The 18,861-nt window shown below is 44.8% G+C and overlaps 1 protein-coding gene across 2 annotated transcripts in view; it reads left to right on the forward strand.

Annotated features, from left to right (window-relative positions):
- LOC124613196 (max dimerization protein 1-like) overlaps positions 1 to 18,861 on the forward strand; it is a 700,459-nt gene that overhangs the window by 180,417 nt on the left and 501,181 nt on the right. The window lies entirely within an intron of this gene.

Raw genomic sequence — 18,861 nt, forward strand, 5'->3', positions numbered from 1 at the left:
TTTCCAACGGCTGTTTCATGATTAGGATTCTTGGACGATGTAACTGTCACACGGATAGCGTCTCTAAATGTCCACTTGATATGGTCTAATATATTTTGTTAATCTTTCCGTGTATTCGTTTTATATCTTACACTTGTTTCATGTGTACCATGTTTTACTGTAATTCCCATATTGTTCACTGACACAGTTGTGTAATAATAGTACGTTAAGTCTAAGAAAATATGTCGGTTCACACTTCAGTCGTGACGGTAGTAGTAATTTCCTGGCCGTCAACACCTACATCAAAATCTAACATGAAGCTCATCGAGTTAAATTCGAGGGTTGGAACTTAAATAGTGGCAACTATTTATTCACAACCGATAAAAAATAGCTACTTGTTTGCACCTGTTACTGTCCTTCAAAGTAGTCACCAGCGTTATGTAGAACCCGTTGCCAGCGATGTCGAAGGCGTAGTATACCGTCAGCAGAGCCTGTTCTGTTGATGGTTGATTCTCGTGTACGACTGTGATAGTGTTATCCTAACGCATTATTTTCCTTCACGGCAGACCGTCAATGCACAGTATTAACTGTTCGTTTTTGGAGCATCACGTGCGACCAGCGTTGCGCAAGAAGCGGCGACACTTTCTGCGCAACCCACCCATCATTTTGCACAACAATGCGCGGGCGCTTACAGCACAAGCTCTGGCTGCTCAGTTCTGTCGATGGGACTGGGAAGTACTGTACCATCCACCATACTCCCCGGACTTGAGTCCTTGTAACTTTGATTTGATTCCGAAGATGAAGGAAGCATTCGCTTCAGAACTGTTCCAGAGATTCGACAGGCAGTAGACCACTCCATTCGCACCACCAACAGAACAGACTCTGCTAACGGTATACTACACTTTCCACATCGCTGGCAACGGGTTCTACACAAGGCTGGTGACTACTTCGAAGGACAGTAACAGGTGCAAACATGTAACTCTTTTGTATTGGTTGTGAATAAATAGTTGCCACTATTTAAGTTCCAACACTCGTATTTGTACAGGTCCCAAATAAGGCATTTTTCCTCACTTGCTTAGAGGGCTGTCTTGTAATTTTGTACAAAAGCAAGGAATATGAAAACTGTTTTTGTATAGTTTGTTTTAATGCTTTTCAAAATGTGTACTCCTACATTTGTACCGAGCGAGGTGGCGCAGTGGTTAGCACACTGGACTCGCATTCGGGAGGACGACGGTTCAATCCCGCGTCTGGCCATCCTGATTTAGATTTTCAGCGATTTCCCTAGATCACTTCAGGCAAATGCCGGGATGGTTCCTTTGAAAGGGCACGGCCGATTTCCTTCTTTAATCCGAGCTTGTGCTCCGTCTCTAATTACCTCGTTGTCGACGGGACGTTAAACACTAATTTCCTCCTCCTCCTCTTACATTTGTTCAAACCAGTTCTGGACACTATAACCATCCCGATGTTGGTACCTCAATAACATGACTTTACAGCTTCCTTAACGTGATGAAAATCATTGCCTACCCATTTTTTTGATTGAGATACTGAAACAGAAAGAAGTCGGTAGGCGATAAATCGGGTATAATGGGTAACGACACATTAATTCCATGTTTTCTCAGTCAAGTAATCAGTCGCTTGACATATTGTCTGACAGCTGCCTTTAACATGATGAAGAATGATGCGAAGTTTTCAGTTTTTACTGTCGTAATAGATGACTTGTGGCAAATACATTACCTGACAAAAAAGTGAAGCACCCAGAAGACCTGGTCGGATGTCAATGTACCTTAGTACACGTACACACTGTTAGCGGGTATGTAAATGGTTTGGAGTTGAATTTCTCCTCGACACAACGGCGACCAGTGTGCAGCATTTCTTATAGGTTCCGCCTTTTTTGCAAATATACTGTTCTTTTTTTCTTTTTACTCTAACATGATTCTGCACTCTGTGCCACAATGAGTGGGTTTTGTTTATTGAAAACCGTAAAAAGTGAACATTTTTTAGGTTGTAACTGATCTAAGAAAGTGAGGCCTAAAGAAAGTTATTTTTTTGCTTCTTACCGTTATTTTACATTGTATGCTTTTGGAGGACAATCTGCATGGTGCCGCAAACGATGTAAATGTGAATTTAATCGACGAGTTAACACATTCCTTGATTTTTTTTAAAACTTGATTTTGGCGGGTCAAAATGTTTTGTTGTTATTCACATTTTATTGTGACTGGTCCTTCTTCTTTTGCGTTCTGAAGGCACTGCACACACTTATTAATGTTTTTGGTGTAGTTTCGGTTTTTATAAAAGCTCTTCACGTCGCAAAACGCGGTGAGGACTGTTCGTCTCTCTCTCTCTCTCTCTCTCTCTCTCTCTCTCTCTCTGTGTGTGTGTGTGTGTGTGTGTGTGTGTGTGTGTGTGTGTGTGTGTGTGAGAGAGAGAGAGAGAGAGAGAGAGAGAGAGAGGGGGGGGGCTAAAAAGAAACAATAATGTTTTTTGCAGACATTGGCGGAACCTATATCCTATTATTAAAATGCAGACACGTAAAGAAAGAAAAGAAGCTGCAAACCCAAAAAATGAATAAGCATTATCTCTGTTCGCGTTTAGTATTGTTACCAGACCTGATGTGGTATATGAGGCGTGAACAGCGTCACATGTTGAGTGATCACTGTGAAGGACCCGGAGATGCCGCGTGCTCGTGTAACACGTCCGCAGCTCGTGGTCTAGTGGCTAACGTTGCTGCCTCTGGATCACGGGGCTCCGAGTTCGATTCCCGGACTGGTCGGGGATTTTCTCCGCCCGGAGACTGGACGTTTGTGTTTTCCTCATCATTCTCTAATCATCATTCGAGACGTGGCGAGAATGGAAATGGAAGGATTGGGAACTTTTAGGTGTCGAGACGTGGCGAGAATGGAAATGAAAGGATTGGGAACTTCAAGGGCGCTAATCACGATGTTGAGCGCCCCGCAAACCAACATCATCGTCTAAGACTGTATTATCACTTATCAGCACCCGACAGAGCTCTAAAGGGGGCTCATTGTAGGTCTGCATTCGGCCAGTTGATCTAATCCTGCAATATAGAGATTTGGCAGTGGTCCGGTGACGTACTGCGTGGCTTACCGTTGTCTGAGTTCGACGCTTCCTGTGCACCCCAAGTGTCGATAGCCGTGTTGCCTACCAAACATATCGTAACCCCTTCACATCTGCCCCTGTCGTCCGAGAACACCGTGGAACATTCAGTGACATCCCGCAACATAGGTCGGAGACTAATAGTAGCCAGTTCAGGCCCTGCCGTCCCATGCATGTATTGCCGTTAATACAACACAAACAGCTACTGTTGGAGTGATGCCGATACTGAGAAGCACGAGTTGCTGATCAGCGGGGTCGGTTTGTTCACCGATGATTCGTAGTTCTGTACTGACCATCGTCGGCGAGTGAGGCGGCCACCTTTTGAACGGTCCCATTCTTCTGAAGTTATGGAGGGGTACGGCGGTGTTACTCCTGGTGTCACTGTGTGGGGAGCCATCCGCTATAATTTCCGGTCACGGCTGTTGGAGATTGAGAGAACTCCGGTGACACTACAGTACGTCACGGACATCCTGCGTCCTCATATGTTACCTCTCAAGCGACAGTACTGTGGTGGTGCCATTCTTCAAAAACAATGCTCGCATACACAGGGCATGTGTGTCTGTCAACTGTCTGCGCAATGTTGAAGTACTCCAGTGGAAAGCAAAATCGCCAGATATGTCCCTGATAGAATATGAGTGGGACCGGCTCTGATTTCAACTCTGTTTCAGTGCTAGTATCCGCTATATCAAGGACCTGTTAAAAACAGCTGTGGGTCAGCTTACCTCAGGAGAGGGTATAAAGGCATTCTTAAAACTTTCCCAACAAAATCAGTGTCTGCTAATACGGACAGGTGGTCTCGTTGTGTCAAGTTCTTCGTAAATTTGCCTCGACTTTGTAATTAAGTAACATCAAATACCTACCCAACTTGTGAAGATACGTTTCGTTTCGGTCTGGGTGCTTCATTTTTTTCAGTCAGTGTAAGATTGTTGTATACCATTCAGTGTTAAATGTTCTTTGATCACCTAAAGCAATTATCGCGACATATTCAGTCTTACCAAAGAAACTAGTAGTTTCTTGGAAGTGCTTCGCGAGCGAACGAGTATAGTCGGTCTCGGCTTAGATTGGAACACCCAAACAATAAAGTTGACTGCTGCTTGGTTTCCAGCTCGTAAGAATATATCCACGTTCCGTTTGGTCGTTAGGCGTCAGATTTTTTGAGCATTTAATGATAAAGAGTTCGTTTATAACAGATCTTATTCGCAGCTTAATGTTAATGCAGAATCGAATTTACAGCTCTCTTCGATGTGCCTAGGCATGTCTCCGTGTCACGTCATATGACTGCCCTCTTCAGTCATGACGCACACAGCATCGGTATATTTTGAAACAACGAATTTCACCGCTGACGGAGTCACGAACGTAACAATTGTTGCAAACAAATGGCAAATGGCATTTTTCGAAAGTGACTGATAATATAAAATTTTAAAAAGCTATTCGAGTCGATGTTTTTGAAATAGGAATACCACTTTTACACAGCGACGTGGTATTTCCTGCCACTTCAGCACAACACACCGTAATAAAAATAACGCATTTTGGAGAGGTATTTTGTGTAGCGTTTCAGTGAAACTGCATGTTCTCGAAATATGCAAGTATAAATACGAAAACGACCAAGTACGGCATGTTAGTTTCGCAAACACGGGAATCTACATAGAGGCTGCTCAGTTTTCGTTTGTTACCTAATTACAATACAGGCCGCGTGAGCGAGTTGTCTCACATTGAGTACAGCAGTTGCTCCTTGTTTCACTTGCAGCATTTAAGCTGTACTATTTGGTCCCAACACAACCACAACGTCAATCACGTGTCCTGTGTTGAGAATGGCTAACGAGGTTACGCGTCCTGAGCTTGACTGGTTGACAGAAGCAAACCGAGCAGCCGCCACTTGATTTCAGTGTATGCGAAGCTAAAACGCCATATTTGTTTTTTGTTTTTATGCTTCTGTGTTACGAAAATATGCAGTTTCAGTGATTTGCCGCATTATAGATCTCTCCAAAACGTGCCGTTTTTTATTACGGGTTGTTGTACGTAAGTGGCGGGAAATGGCTTGTCGGCGTATAGAACCTGTAATGAGCCAGAGCATTACGAAGATAGTAAAATACAGTTCACCGAAAACCGACACATGAAACTTTCGTCTCTTTGTCCACAAGATTGTTACTTCAAATACTGACTGTAAATTAACAACTTGTCCATTTTTACGATGACTTTGTTTTATACGACACATTTTATAACAATAGTGATGTCACATGTATACAGCACCATCAGGGAATCGTTTATAAAATGTTTTAGCGGATATGTGTGAAAGTATTTCGTCTCAATTCCAAAATTAGAGTGACAAAAAAGACTGTTTACTTTATAATATGATCTGAACTTTAGTCAGTTTAATACGTCCATGAAAGGTGTTTGTGTCCTTCATGCATCTCTTGTGCAAGAGAATTTTGGTTTGTTTAGTAACGCCTTCTACTGAAGTCGGCAGCAGTGTATAAGAACGTCTGTTGATGGAGGGCGGACTTCGGTACGACGCTTGGATTTCACACGCAGAAGCTTAAGTGCTATTGTTTCATGCGCGTCGTTTGCCAGAAAGGCGGGAGCCCTCCGCAATTCATATTCCCGTTGGAGTCCTTTTGACAGCTGCGTAGTATGTATACAGGCTCTTTCACGCGCTTGCTAGCGCGCGCGCCTGTGTGTGTGTGTGTGTGTGTGTGTGTGTGTGTGTGTGAGAAACGATATATTGCAAAGAAGACGTCAGCCGCACTCGGAGGAAAAGAGGACGCTGCTTGTATGAAATTCTCCCTGCCATTGTACCACGTGTATTTCCACACCTATATTTGGAGCCCACGGTTTCGTCGGAGGTAATGGAGGCCATTTGACGAGACTGACTCAACATTTTCATTATGTATGTGTAATAAGAAGCTTTACGATTTCCTGTGTGCATTAATGTAGCATTATCCTTACTTTTAAGAGCGCACTCTTAGTTAATGTCGTCCAATTACAACCCTTTTCTCTCTTCTTTTTCAGGTGAGTACAACTCTGAAAGTAGCAGCGACTGGTCAGGTAATTCTTTGTCAAAGCTCAAGGACGAGTAGGTAATTCTTCATTGCCGAATTGTGTAGCTCGTACGTACTTCTCAGAAGTAGAGTAAGTTAAAATGATATTCGTTTCTGAGTGCAGTTTGTGTTGAACGTCTACTTAGTTTGCAGGTGCACAAAGTCTCACGGCTTTGAATGCGGCCAGCATATTATTGGACCAATATAATGAATTGGCCCATATTCGATGTAGAGATTGTTTTGCTGCGGTTACTGCAGTTGTCTTTAGATTGTCGAGACACAGTCATCCCGTGGAATTGTGTGTGTTCCGTAATAGAATAATGGTAGTGTGTGTAGGCGTTAGTGTAAATGAGCAAATAATTGTTAATCTGTTCAGGTCGAAAATTTCTTTAAATTAAGCATAGTGCACGGCTTTGAAACTTCCTCATAAAACGATTTAGCGAAAAGAGTAACAAAAAACATCGTGGTCATTCTCCTTTAATGTGAATCGACCTTTTTCGACTACAGTGGTTAGTACATTTTCCTAAAATATCTGTGTAATTTCGTTATGTTGGTAGTGTTCTCGAACTGAAACGTCATTGCTGATGATACCATCCAAATTAAAGTGCGGGTGACCTCTTCAAACTAGCAGTTATGGAGCTCAGTTGGTCACGACATTCTAACTGGGAATATCAGCTGTTTTCGTGCATCATTCCAGGGGAAGAAGTGTAGGAAGTAGCGCACTGTTTGAAACTGTGGAGGACAGGGACTCAGTTCCCCGTCCAAGCTATCAAGGCGCAAGTTTTTGGTGTTTTGCTACATGGCTTAAGCCAAATAATGGGATCTATTCTTCGGAAAATGGACCATAGATTTTCTCTCCTTTTTTTATCCGTTCCGAGCTTGTGCTCCGTCTCTAATGAAGTGAATAACTGCATTGCTTTCTAAGCAAGACCATCGGAGATTCCCATGCATATTCTTGTTAACACTCACCTATTGCTTCTTCTCTCTTTGAGGATAATTCTGTAATAAGTACAGATCGGTTACGATGTGCTATTAGTAGCGGAAATTATGCTGCTGGTAAGAGACAGATTCAGACGGAAGGCTGTCTAAAAATCAGGTAAACATTCCAATTGAGAATGTCCACTGCTATCCTCAGTTGCACTACGTTTGCAGCGACGTTTAATATGGAAAGAAATGTCTGCGAGTCATGGTGTTTCTAACGATCAACAAAAGATCAGCACTATTTCTAGAACCTATTATCGAACAACGACTCGTGTATTCGACACACAAGGGATATCGAATCTTTTCTCTTACATTACAATTTATCATAATATTATCGTCAAATTTATATATAAAGTATTTCCGAGGATACTGTAAACAAAATGGTTCAAATGGCTCTGAGCACTATGGGACTTAACTTCTGAGGTCATCAGTCCCCTAGAACTTAGAACTACTTAAACCTAACTAACCTAAGGACATCACACACATCCGTGCCCGAGGCAGGATTCGAATCTGCGACCGGTGCGGTCGCGCGGTTCCAGGCTGTAGCGCTTAGAACCGCTCGGTCACCTCGGCCGGCTACTGTAAACAATATGACGTTCAAGCTCCACAGTGTTCCTAGTTTACACGGAATTAAAGGTTTCTATCGAGTTATATAAATTCATCGTTCATAGAGGTTAAAGAAGACCGTTAAGGAGAAGTGAGAAAAAGGAGACAGAAAACCTGCGACGGGGTACGAAGTGCTAATACACGGTGTATCAAAAAGAATCATTAGATTTAAAAAAAATCTTAACTATTGTGTTATTTGAGATACGTGCGTGAACAACGTACTGTTGAAAGAGCAAACTCGGGTTTTACATGGTTCCCGCTAGGTGGCAGCAGTGTGCTCTCATTTCAGTTGTAGTAAAAATGATGTCGGGACAACAGAGAGCGTTACGTTTTGCTCATTGTTGATCAATAAGAACTGTTCAGCGTGACTTTCGTACTAGGTACGGTGTGGATCCTCCTGCAGCACATAGCATTAGAGGATGGCATGAACAATTCCGAATGGACAGTGCGGTTGGTCCCGGCGGAGGTTCGACTCCTCCCTCGGGCATGGGTGTGTGTGTTTGTCCTTAGGGTAATTTAGATTAAGTAGTGTGTAAGCTTAGGAACTGATGACCTTAGCAGTTAAGTCCCATAAGATTTCACACACATTTTTTTGAACAATTCCGAGAAACAGGTTCTTTGTGTAAAGGCAAATCGCCGGGCCATCTCCGAGTGTCTGACACAGACGTCGAACGCATCCGCCATAGAACATTGTTATATATAGCACATATTTCGATACACTTGAGAACTTTCGTTTCCTCTCTGTTGGAGGCTGATTTGAACGACTTAGTTTACCAACAGGATGGGGCGTCTCCACACTGGCATCTGGAAATGCGGAGATTTTTAAATCAAAGTATTACTGCACGATGGATCAGTCGCACTGGGCCAAATGATTCAGCCTTACATTACTGGCATCCAAGGACACCGGACCTGACAGTATGTGATTAATTTCTTGTGGGAGCTTATAAAAGACTGTTTATGTGCCTCCGTTACCAACAACAATGAATGAACTGAGACATCGCATAACGCCAGCTGTGGAAGCTGTAGCTCAAGACATGCTCGCTGCAGTGTGGGAACAATTTGAATCCCGCATAGACATGTACCGTGCTTCACAAGTGCGGCATATTGAACACCTTTGAAAAGGTATGGGAAAAAAACTTTGAGTTTCCCGTTCATCAAAAAACAAAATTCGTTGTATATGTTTATTAGTTTCGGAAATATAGACGAGCCACATCGAATGATTCTTTTTGATACTCCCTGTATTTCTAAATTATGCAAATGTCTTGATTCCTAAGGCTATGATTGTCTCGAATACGAATTGGGTATTTTCGCTACAACACCGAAAATTCACAGCTGGACAAAAAGCTATGAAAATTAAATGGTTTGTATTTGAGCTATTTCGTACATTCAAACCAAATTTTACATTACTTGTATTGCTATAAATACATTAGTTTGTCTTTGAATAACTGCGAATTGGAGCATTCGAAACTCCGCTGTAAAGATTTGCGAAGTTTATGTAACAACGCACTTTTTTAAATTGCTGTAAGAGTGGACGATATTGGGAAATAAAACTTTTTTCCATTCGTGTAATTTCCAGTGTGCGTCCACGGGCCTCATTACAGCATCAGAGCGCTGCTTTCGTTGATTTTTCCCACGCAATAATGTAAATATTTCAAATTCATTGGATTTATTCTTTCGCAGGATATTACCGTATATTGTTTACTGTATGGTAAATATTCGAATTTTGTGGATATTAACAGCGGAGAATAAATGGCACAGGAAGGGGAGAAAAATGCACTTTTGTGGCTCTGCTTTTGGGGAATGCGAAGCGGTGTACTAGTGTGCTTTGTACAATTCCGCATAATGCTCTAGTGAAAGCAGTTCCGGTTCCGGTACTGAACCCGACTGACATACTACCGCCTCGGATTCGGATGCGCTTTGGTTTGTAGTTAGGTCAATACATTGGTCCATTTTCATTGCGGAAAGTATCAGAATATCGCTGCGGGGAAATCGCATTCTCTCTCTCTCTCTCTCTCTCTCTCTCTCTCTCTCTCTCTCTGCCCCCTTCCCCATCTCCACACCGACCCACACGCTGCAGAGATAGCTGGCAAAAATACGAGTTAAGTAGAACGCACAAAGCTGCGGCCACTAATGTCGCAGTAAGCGGTGTCCCTTGACTGCAGCGAGGCTCGGGAGACGCCTCTTTGTGGCGGTTAAGCGTAATCACTTTGCGGCCCTCCTCTGTGACTCACCGCGAGCCGGCAAGTGGCAGCCGTATGTGTGTGACTGAGCGACAGCTAACCAGCAGACGCTCTCAGCACCGATGAAGTAGTAACGTCCTGAATACGTCTTTTAGCTTGTACTCCTTGCGAATGTTGAAGTCAGGCTACTTTTGCTTCATCTACCCGTATACAAATTTCCTTTCGCCTTCTGTGGTCGTAAATAAGCACGACGGACAAAAAAGTTTGTTACGTCCAGGAGACAATAGGCTAATACCGTCTAACGCCGCCACTAGGCTTGATAAAGGCCTCAGTTGGGGAAGCAAGAGTGTCTTTAAAGTTTTTTTTTCAGGTACGCCATATTCTGATGAATCCATTCATTGATGACTATACTGCGATTAAGGTAGTTTTGCGATTGACTGTTTATAGTGGCATAGAGCAGTGTTGCCAACGTGGATTCGACAACGCTTGACAGGGCACAGAATAGACAGTATATACTGTGACAGTGAGCTGCATGTACCTGCAAATCTTGCAACACAGCGAGCATGCGACGCTCGAATCAGATGGGTAGCGGCTGTCCCCTACACTCGACTCGCTGAAACGTCAAACACCAACTTATTTTAATAGCGCTATAAGGCCGGCAGAACTACCAATTTGCAGGAATGGTTATTACTACGTTTCATCCGCTGTTCCAAATAGGTCCAGGCATTTTCCGTGGGATTAACAACGGGTGATTAAAAGGCCGATTTACACTGGACATCAGCGGACTGACAGCTGACGTCGCTGTCAAATGGTTCTGTGTTCACACTAGATGAAACGTTCACAGTGTCACTTCGCTAAGCCCACTACCGAGCGGTGAAACTGGCGTTATGGCATACCATCTGTGATAAGAAAAGTTCAAATGGCTCTGAGCACTATGGGACTTAACATCTTAGGTCATCAGTCCCCTAGAACTTAGAACTACTTAAACCTAACTAACCTAAGGACATCACACACATCCATGCCCGAGGCAGGATTCGAACCTGCGACCGTAGCAGTCCCGCGGTTCCGGACTGCAGCGTCTAGAACCGGATAAGAAAAGTCGGAATATGGTAACGGAAATAAGAAAGTAGCGATGATAGAGTTTGTTAGTGGTCACAATGCTTTAAAGTGAAGCAATACGAAAGAATCCAAACATTTTAAAACATAAACATTAATTACTACAGAAAATGTATACATACAAACAGACCAAACAATCAGTGTTAAATATAGGTTGACTCTTACACAGAAGATTACGGCAACAAGTCACTTTTTACAATGCTATTTATTTATTTATTTATTTAAACAGCGTCGTTACCGGTTTCGAACCGATAGGTTAATCTTCAGACGGCTAGTTCACGTTTTACATTACATTTCGTGTTGTGTTTCCACACTTGACGAAACTTCCTTGGGGTGGTGAAGCCCTACAACCAAAACAAGATGTGAGACAACGTCTTTCTACAAAGGACGTTCAAGAAGTTTTGCACAGTCGTCTCCAATTTTTTTTTATTTTTTCAGGAGGAGAATGAAATTTTTTGTGAACATACTTGGAACATTTAGCTATGCACTGAGGCTACTTAACTCAATGTAGCCTCCATCAGCTGTGACGCATCTGGCCCAACGTCCTTTCCATCATGTAAATGCACTGGGGATTGACTTTTACACCATCGCTTGACACAGGAAATAAGGTGTTTCTCACTGTTACCGAATGAGTAGAAAGACTTATTTTGTGGTCCACAGGGAAAAAGGAGAGTCTCTAGGAATCAAGATCTTGTCAATTACGGAGAAGTATTGCAAAACCTCACTGTGTTTCGCTACTAGTCTGCTTCAGGGGAATAGAAGCTTAGCACTGCCATAATGTTAGAGGTCCGCTGTTTGTTTGTGCGTGTGTATTTCTATAAACCTTAAATTTTTCAGGCCGTCTCAAATAGTGACAATCTGAGTTACCATCCTTGATTGGCCAGATACAGCGTTGATAATAGGTCCAACTAGGAGAAATAGCTAACGTTCTAAACATCATATGCGAATAAAAACTCAGAACTTAAAACTATCCTCTGAAAATTCTTCATAGTTCGTTGGTATATCTGTAAACTTCGTATAGCTCTTAAAATACCCTTCAGTACTCAACAAAATTTTGAGTACAGGAAGCATAGCATTGTGTTCCCCTCCTCATCTTCGAATAACACATTCATATGCATTTAAACGTCTCCGTTACACATCTTTACAGATTGTTGGAAATAAATGTAGTAGTAAAATTTGTAGCAAATAAGTAAGGATCTGACGCATGTGGAAAAAAAGGGGGGGCGCTGTGCAAATGCAGTTTGGAGGGGTGACGGTATACGCCAGTGTTACTGCCTTAGCACGTGGTTCCAAGACGGCAGTAATTAAAGCAACAATCTCTATCTTCCGTACTTCAGGCCGCTGTCGTGTAGAAGCCGCTCATAAATACAAAATGGTTGCATTAGATTTTTCTTTCCTATAACTACTAGCAGCGCCTTCAGTCGGCTGTGCACGTATTACGATCGCTGTTAAAGTATGCTAGCGAAAACACTTGGTCGTTTCAGTTGCTTAACGACGTGAAAGCAGCAGTAAACTTACATGTGTGGACGTTTGAAATTTTCCTGAAGTGTCGTGATCAAATGAAGCACAACCTCATCTGTTTCTTTTTGTTCTTTTCCTTTTTTTTTAACTAAATCGAATAAATTCTGGCAGATAGAAGTTGACATTTTCAGTGAATGCCTTTCTATAAGATCAATTGCAGCTCAGTGCATTCTTAGTATTTTCTTTAGGTAGAAATTGAAGCTTGTCTTCTTCAGCCTTAAAATCATTTCGTTAATCTACGGAAGTAGCCCTGCGGCTCACGTCCCACATTCACACATACCTGATTCCGGGTTCTGAATCTCGGTCGCAGCCCTAGACTACTTTATTCGGGTTCAGATAGGTGCTTAGTTCTAACGCATAAATTATACAAAGCTACATATTATTCCATAAACCTGTGTTGGCGCACTTCGATTTTGTGAGGATAGGGACTTTTGACTAGGCCAATAAGAAACGTGGTATATTGTTAAAAAATGCTGCGTTCGTACTCGGGACCTTCAAGCCGCCTTCAGCATTCCTTAACTACGTGCCAATGATTTCCCTAGATTTTTCCGTGCGCATATAAAAATTGGAGTACCAGTTAAACGAGAAAGTGACATGCCATGTTTTGCTTTAAATCCTGACATAACGAAACAAATGTGTTTGAAATGTGTATCTGGTACCTCATGTTGGCTACCTCTCCGCAGTGTTGCTTCGGTAGTGCAGACTACTGATTAACAGTTGAACTATACTCACTGTGAATCACGTGAAATAATTTTACCATCATTTTTTAGTGCGAGGGCTGTCGTCAGCAATCCTCAAATTATTTAATCTGTTTCCCAGAACTTGCATTACATTTGTTTTCTAATTAAATTTAGACATTGATTTTTCTGGTACTGCTGGACATAGTTTTGTAGATATATAGTCACCTCGGTTTACATCCTTTTCAATGGGAAATTCATTGATTTCTTTAACACCACTCACAAACGCTTTGGAGATTTTGTACAAAGGGCGTTCAAAAAGTTTTGCACAGTTGTCTCTAATTTTTTCATTTTTTGCAGGAGGAGAGTGAATTTTTTTGTGAACATACTTGGAACATTTAGCTATATATTAAACGTACTCATTGTTGCCTGCATCAACTATGACGCATCTGGCCCAACGTCCTTTCCATCATGTATCCTCCCCCTTCCTTACCCCCATCCCGGACCCCTCTCCTCCCCCCCCCCCCCCCCCTGCGGCTCCCACATCTTCTCCTTTGGGCGCTGCTCCCCCTCCCCAGCCGGAGAAGTGTCCCACTCCTTCGGCGTCTGCCGGTCAAGAGCGCCTCTCCCGGGATGCCCCTTCCCGGCACCTTCCAGGCCAAAGGTCTGCTGCGGCGCGACGACCACGAGAGCCGCGGTCTGTCGGCCCCCAGGTCGCCCGGTCTCTTTCTATTTCTGATCTTGCTGCAGCTGGCTCCTTTATGCCACACAGCCCTCCTCGATCTCAGCCTGAAAATAAGAAGAAACATAAGTCCCGGGACAAAGAGCCTCTGGTGTCACCAGAGGTCCCTTCCCCGATTTCACAACCGGATTCTGACCTGTCGTTCATGGATGTCGCCCTCTCCTCGTTGGTGACGGGTGGGGATCCGGCGGTATGACTGGCTTTAGCGTGTTCAGCCCCCATTTAAATCATCGTTCTGTGGTTCTGCAATGGAATTGTAATGGATACTATCGTCACTTTCCGGAATTGAAATCCCTTCTTTCGTCTTATTCTGCAGCTTGTGTGGTTCACCAGGAATCTCGTTTTACTGATTCTCACTCACCGACCCTCCGTGTGTTCCGTGTTTTCTGTTGAAATCGGGTCGGACCTCTGCGGGCTTCTGGTGGTGTCTGTACGTTGGTCCGTACAGACATTGCTAGCACGTGGATTCCTCTTCAAACTACATTGGAAGCGGTTGCTGTTACGGTCCACCTAGACTCTGCGGTCACAGTTTGCAATCTTTATCTCCCTCCTGACAGGACTCTTACACCTACTGCCTTAACTGCCCTTCTTCAGCAACTTCCTCCTCCCTTCCTCCTCCTTGGGGATTTTAATGCTCATCATTCCTTGTGGGGCAGTGCCTTTCCATCTAGACGAGGTCTTCTCTTAGCTCAGTTTATTACAGACCACGACTTGTGCCTTCTTAATGGTGGCTCCCCTACTCATTTCAGTGCCGATCATGGTACCTTTTATGCCATTGATCTTTCTCTTTCTTCTCCCTCTCTCCTCCCTTCATTACACTGGTCGCCACACGACGACCTTTGTGATAGTGACCATTTCCCATTGATTATCTCGCTCCCTTCCCGCTCCCCGATGGACAGGTTACCTCGTTGGTCTTTCCAACGCGCCGATTGGCCTCTATACACTGCACAGGTCGTGTTTTCTCCCTCTTTGTCGGGTTGTATTGATGACGTCCTACGTGACATGTCTGACGCGATTGTTCGCGCTGCTAACCTTGCTGTCCCGCGCTCATCTGGACCATTTCGTCGCCGGCAAGTCCCATGGTGGAGTATGGCCATTGCCATTGCCATCCGTGATCGCCGTCGAGCTTTGCAACACTTTAAGAGGCACCCATCCGTAGCCAGCCTTACTACCTTTAAACGCCTCCGCGCTAAAGCCCATTATTTAATCAAACAGAGCAAGCGGATATGTTGGGAACGATTCGTTTCTTCCCTTGGCTCTACTTCGCTCTCACCAAGGTTGCCATCGGCCGTCCACCCTCCCAGGCCTTCACCTCCCAGAAGGCCTTTGTACGGACCCATTAGTTCTTGCAGAACATCTTGCGACCCATTTTGCTGTGGCCTCAGCATCAGCCTCCTATCCAGCTGCATTCCTTCACCTGAAACAGCGGGCTGAAGCTTCCACATTATGTTGTACCCCTTGTGAGTCAGAATCTTACAACGAACCTTTTACTGAATGGAAATTTCTTTCTGCTCTTTCTTCTTCTCATGATACAGCCCCCGGCTCAGATTCCATTCATAACCAACTGCTTCAACATTTCAGTGCTCCACAACGGCAACATCTTCTTCGGGTGTTTAACCATATCTGGCTCCAGGGTGACTTCCCTTCTCAGTGGAGGGATAGCATCGTGGTTCCTGTCCTTAAGCCTGGTAAGAACCCCCTGTCTGTTGACAGCTATCGGCCAATTAGTTTGACCAATGTTGTTTGTAAGTTACTTGAACGGATGGTAGCCCGTCGGCTCAATTGGGTCCTCGAATCTCGGGATCTATTGTCCCCTTACCAGTGTGGTTTTCGAGAGGGACGGTCCCCAATCGATCATTTACTTCGCTTGGAATCCGCAGTTCGGCAAGCTTTTTCCCAGCGCCGCCATTTGGTTGCAGTGTTTTTTGACCTTCGCAAGGCCTATGACACGGCCTGGCGCCATCACATCTTACTTACCCTTCATCAGTGGGGTCTTCGGGGCCCACTCCCGATTTTTATCCGCCAGTTCCTGATCCATCGGTCATTCAGAGTTCGAGTTGGTACTGTTTTTAGTTCTTCACGGACCCAGGAGACGGGCATCCCACAGGGTTCTGTCTTGAGTGTCCTTCTTTTCCTCATTGCTATCGATGGACTTGGGGCCTCTGTCGGTCCTTTGGTCGCCCCTGCCCTGTATGTGGATGATTTCTGCATTTGAGTTAGTTCCTCTTCGATGGCATCTGCAGAGCGGCAGCTCCAGGGAGCTATACGGCGTGCCTCTGCATGGACCCTCTCACATGGGTTCCAATTCTCTCCTCTAAAATCGCGGGTGGTCCACTTCTGTCTCCGTACTACGATCCACCCTGATCCAGAGTCTATCTCGATGCCCACCGATTGCCTGTGGTCCCACAGTTTCGTTTCCTGGGTCTTCTTTTTGACAACAAGCTCACTTGGCTGCCCCATGTCAGACATCTGAAGGTAGGATGTTTCCGTAAACTCAATGTCCTTCGCTTCCTTGCCCACTCCTCTTGGGGTGCGGACCGTTCCCTCCTACTCCGTCTTTATCGTGCTCTAGTTCTGTCTCGCTTGGACTATGGTTGTCAAGTTTATGGTTCAGCTGCTCCTTCCACACTGCACGTGCTGGATCCAGTCCACCATCGTGGTCTCCGTTTGGCCACCGGTGCCTTCCCTACTAGCCCTGTTGATAGTCTCCTGGTTGAAGCTGGGATCCCCCCCCCCCCTTTTTTTTCTGTTCGGCGGTCCCAGCGTCTGGTGTCTTATGCACTCACTATCCGTTCCTCTCCCACTCGTCCTTCCTATTCTATCCTGTTCCCAGACCATGGACGTCGCCCACCCGACTCCCGCCCTCGGGCGCGGGTTTACCGGTTGGGCTCCGCCTTGCATCTCTTTGCTGTGATTTTCAGCTTCCTTCTTTGTCCTGCCTTCCTCGCTCCCTCCCCTCCACCCCCCCTTGGTTAGTTCCTCGGCCTCGAATTCGGATGGATCTCCGCCGAGGTCCAAAAGATTCCATCCCCCCGGTGGTGTTCCGTTCCTTTTTCCGCTAAATTTTATGGGAGTTTCGGCATGCTGTTGTTTTTTACACTGATGGCTCTAAATCTGCTGATCATGTTGGGTATGCCTTCACGTCCTCTGTTGGAACGGAAAGCCATCTGCTGCCACCTAAATGTGGGGTGTTTACTGCGGAATTGATGGCAATTTCCCAGGCCCTTGCCTTTATTAAACAGTCCCAACACAACCGCGTTTTGTTATGTACGGACTCGATGAGTGGCCTTCTTGCTATTGACCGGTGTTTTTCGCGCCATCCCTTGGTCTCTGCCATCCATGACCATCTCGCTGATATTCACCGTGCTGCTTGTTCCATTGACTTCCTTTGGGTCCCTGGCCATGTGGGTATCCCGGGTAATGAGCTCGCTGATCGTTTGGCTGGGGGAGCAGTCACTTACCCCCCGTTTTCTGTAACCCCTCCTGCAGCTTATTTACGGCCTCACATCAAATCCCACTTCGCACAGTCATGGGCCAATTTTTGGGAGGCTACTCCCCTATCTAATAAACTTCGTGCGATTAAGGTGACACCAGGCCCGTGGCGTTCTTCCTTTCGCATCTCCCGAAAGGACTCGACCACACTGTGTCGTCTCCGCATTGGCCATACTCGGTTGACCCATGGTTTTCTTTTGCGTGATGAGCCACCCCCACTATGTGGTTGTGGAGCCTTCCAGTCAGTAGCCCACATTTTGGTTGAATGCCCCCTTCTTTTGGCTCTGCGTGCTAAATACAGACTCCCCCACACTTTACCTTTAATGTTGGCTGACGATTCCCGGATGGTCTCTCTGGTTCTTGGTTTCCTCCGGGAAAGTGGTTTTTATTCTCAGTTTTAAGGTTTTTAATCTCTCTCTGGTATTGGGGCAGGGCGGTGAGTGTTTGGGTGTCTCCCACTGTAAGCAGTGTTCGTAGATTCCCGATTCACCTCCCTGACCGAAATCCTCTTTTCTTCCCCTTTTACTCTTTTTTTTTTTTAAAAAAAAAAAAAAAAAAAGAAAGCTTGGTTAGTCTCCTTTTCCTGTACGTACTTTCTACATTCTAGCGGTTGTACCTTTTAAGTCACGGGTGGTCTTGCCTATGCTGCTTCAGCGTAGCGTTGGGTTCGTTCTCTTGCTGACTTCCCTCGTTTTGTTTTTACCATTGACAACATGACTGCCTCTTTACGTTTTTAGCCTTTTCCCTTTTATTGTTCTGACTTTCCTGAGATGTCACATTAGCGGAATGGACCACATGTGAAACAAGGGACTGATGACCTTGCTGTTTGGTCCCTTAAACCTCAGACAACCAACCAACCAACCAACCATCCATCATGTAAATGCGCTTTGGTAAAATTCTGGGGATTGACTTTTAAACCATCGCTTGACACAGGGAATAAGGTCTTTCTCACTATCAAATGTTTTACCGCGAAGGTGGGCCTTCAGACGACCAAAGAGGTAAAAATCAGATGGAGCAAAGTCTGGACAGTAGGGAGGAAGAGGAACAATTTTACAACCCATTTTCCTGATTTTTCTCCTGCGTCATAAGGGCTGTATGGGGTTTGGCGTTGTCTTGGTGTATTCTGATGAGTTGACCCTGAAACTGTGATCAGTGGGTCTTGATGGCACGTCGCAGCTTGTCCAATGACAAACAGTAACGGTCCCGGTTAATTGTGGAGCCACGTTCCGAAAAAGTCATTGAAAATTACACCACACCAATCCCAGAAGAAGGAGGCCATCACCTTTCGGCCTGCTGTTCGTGAAGTCCTGGTTTCTTCTATCGAGGGGAATCCAGATGACGCCACTCCATGGATTGGGTTTTGCTCTCAGGTTCGGGCAAAAACGACGATGTTTCATCCTGGGTAATGACACCGT

The sequence above is a fragment of the Schistocerca americana genome, chromosome 4 (assembly GCF_021461395.2).
Source record: "Schistocerca americana isolate TAMUIC-IGC-003095 chromosome 4, iqSchAmer2.1, whole genome shotgun sequence".
NCBI lineage: Eukaryota > Metazoa > Arthropoda > Insecta > Orthoptera > Acrididae > Schistocerca > Schistocerca americana.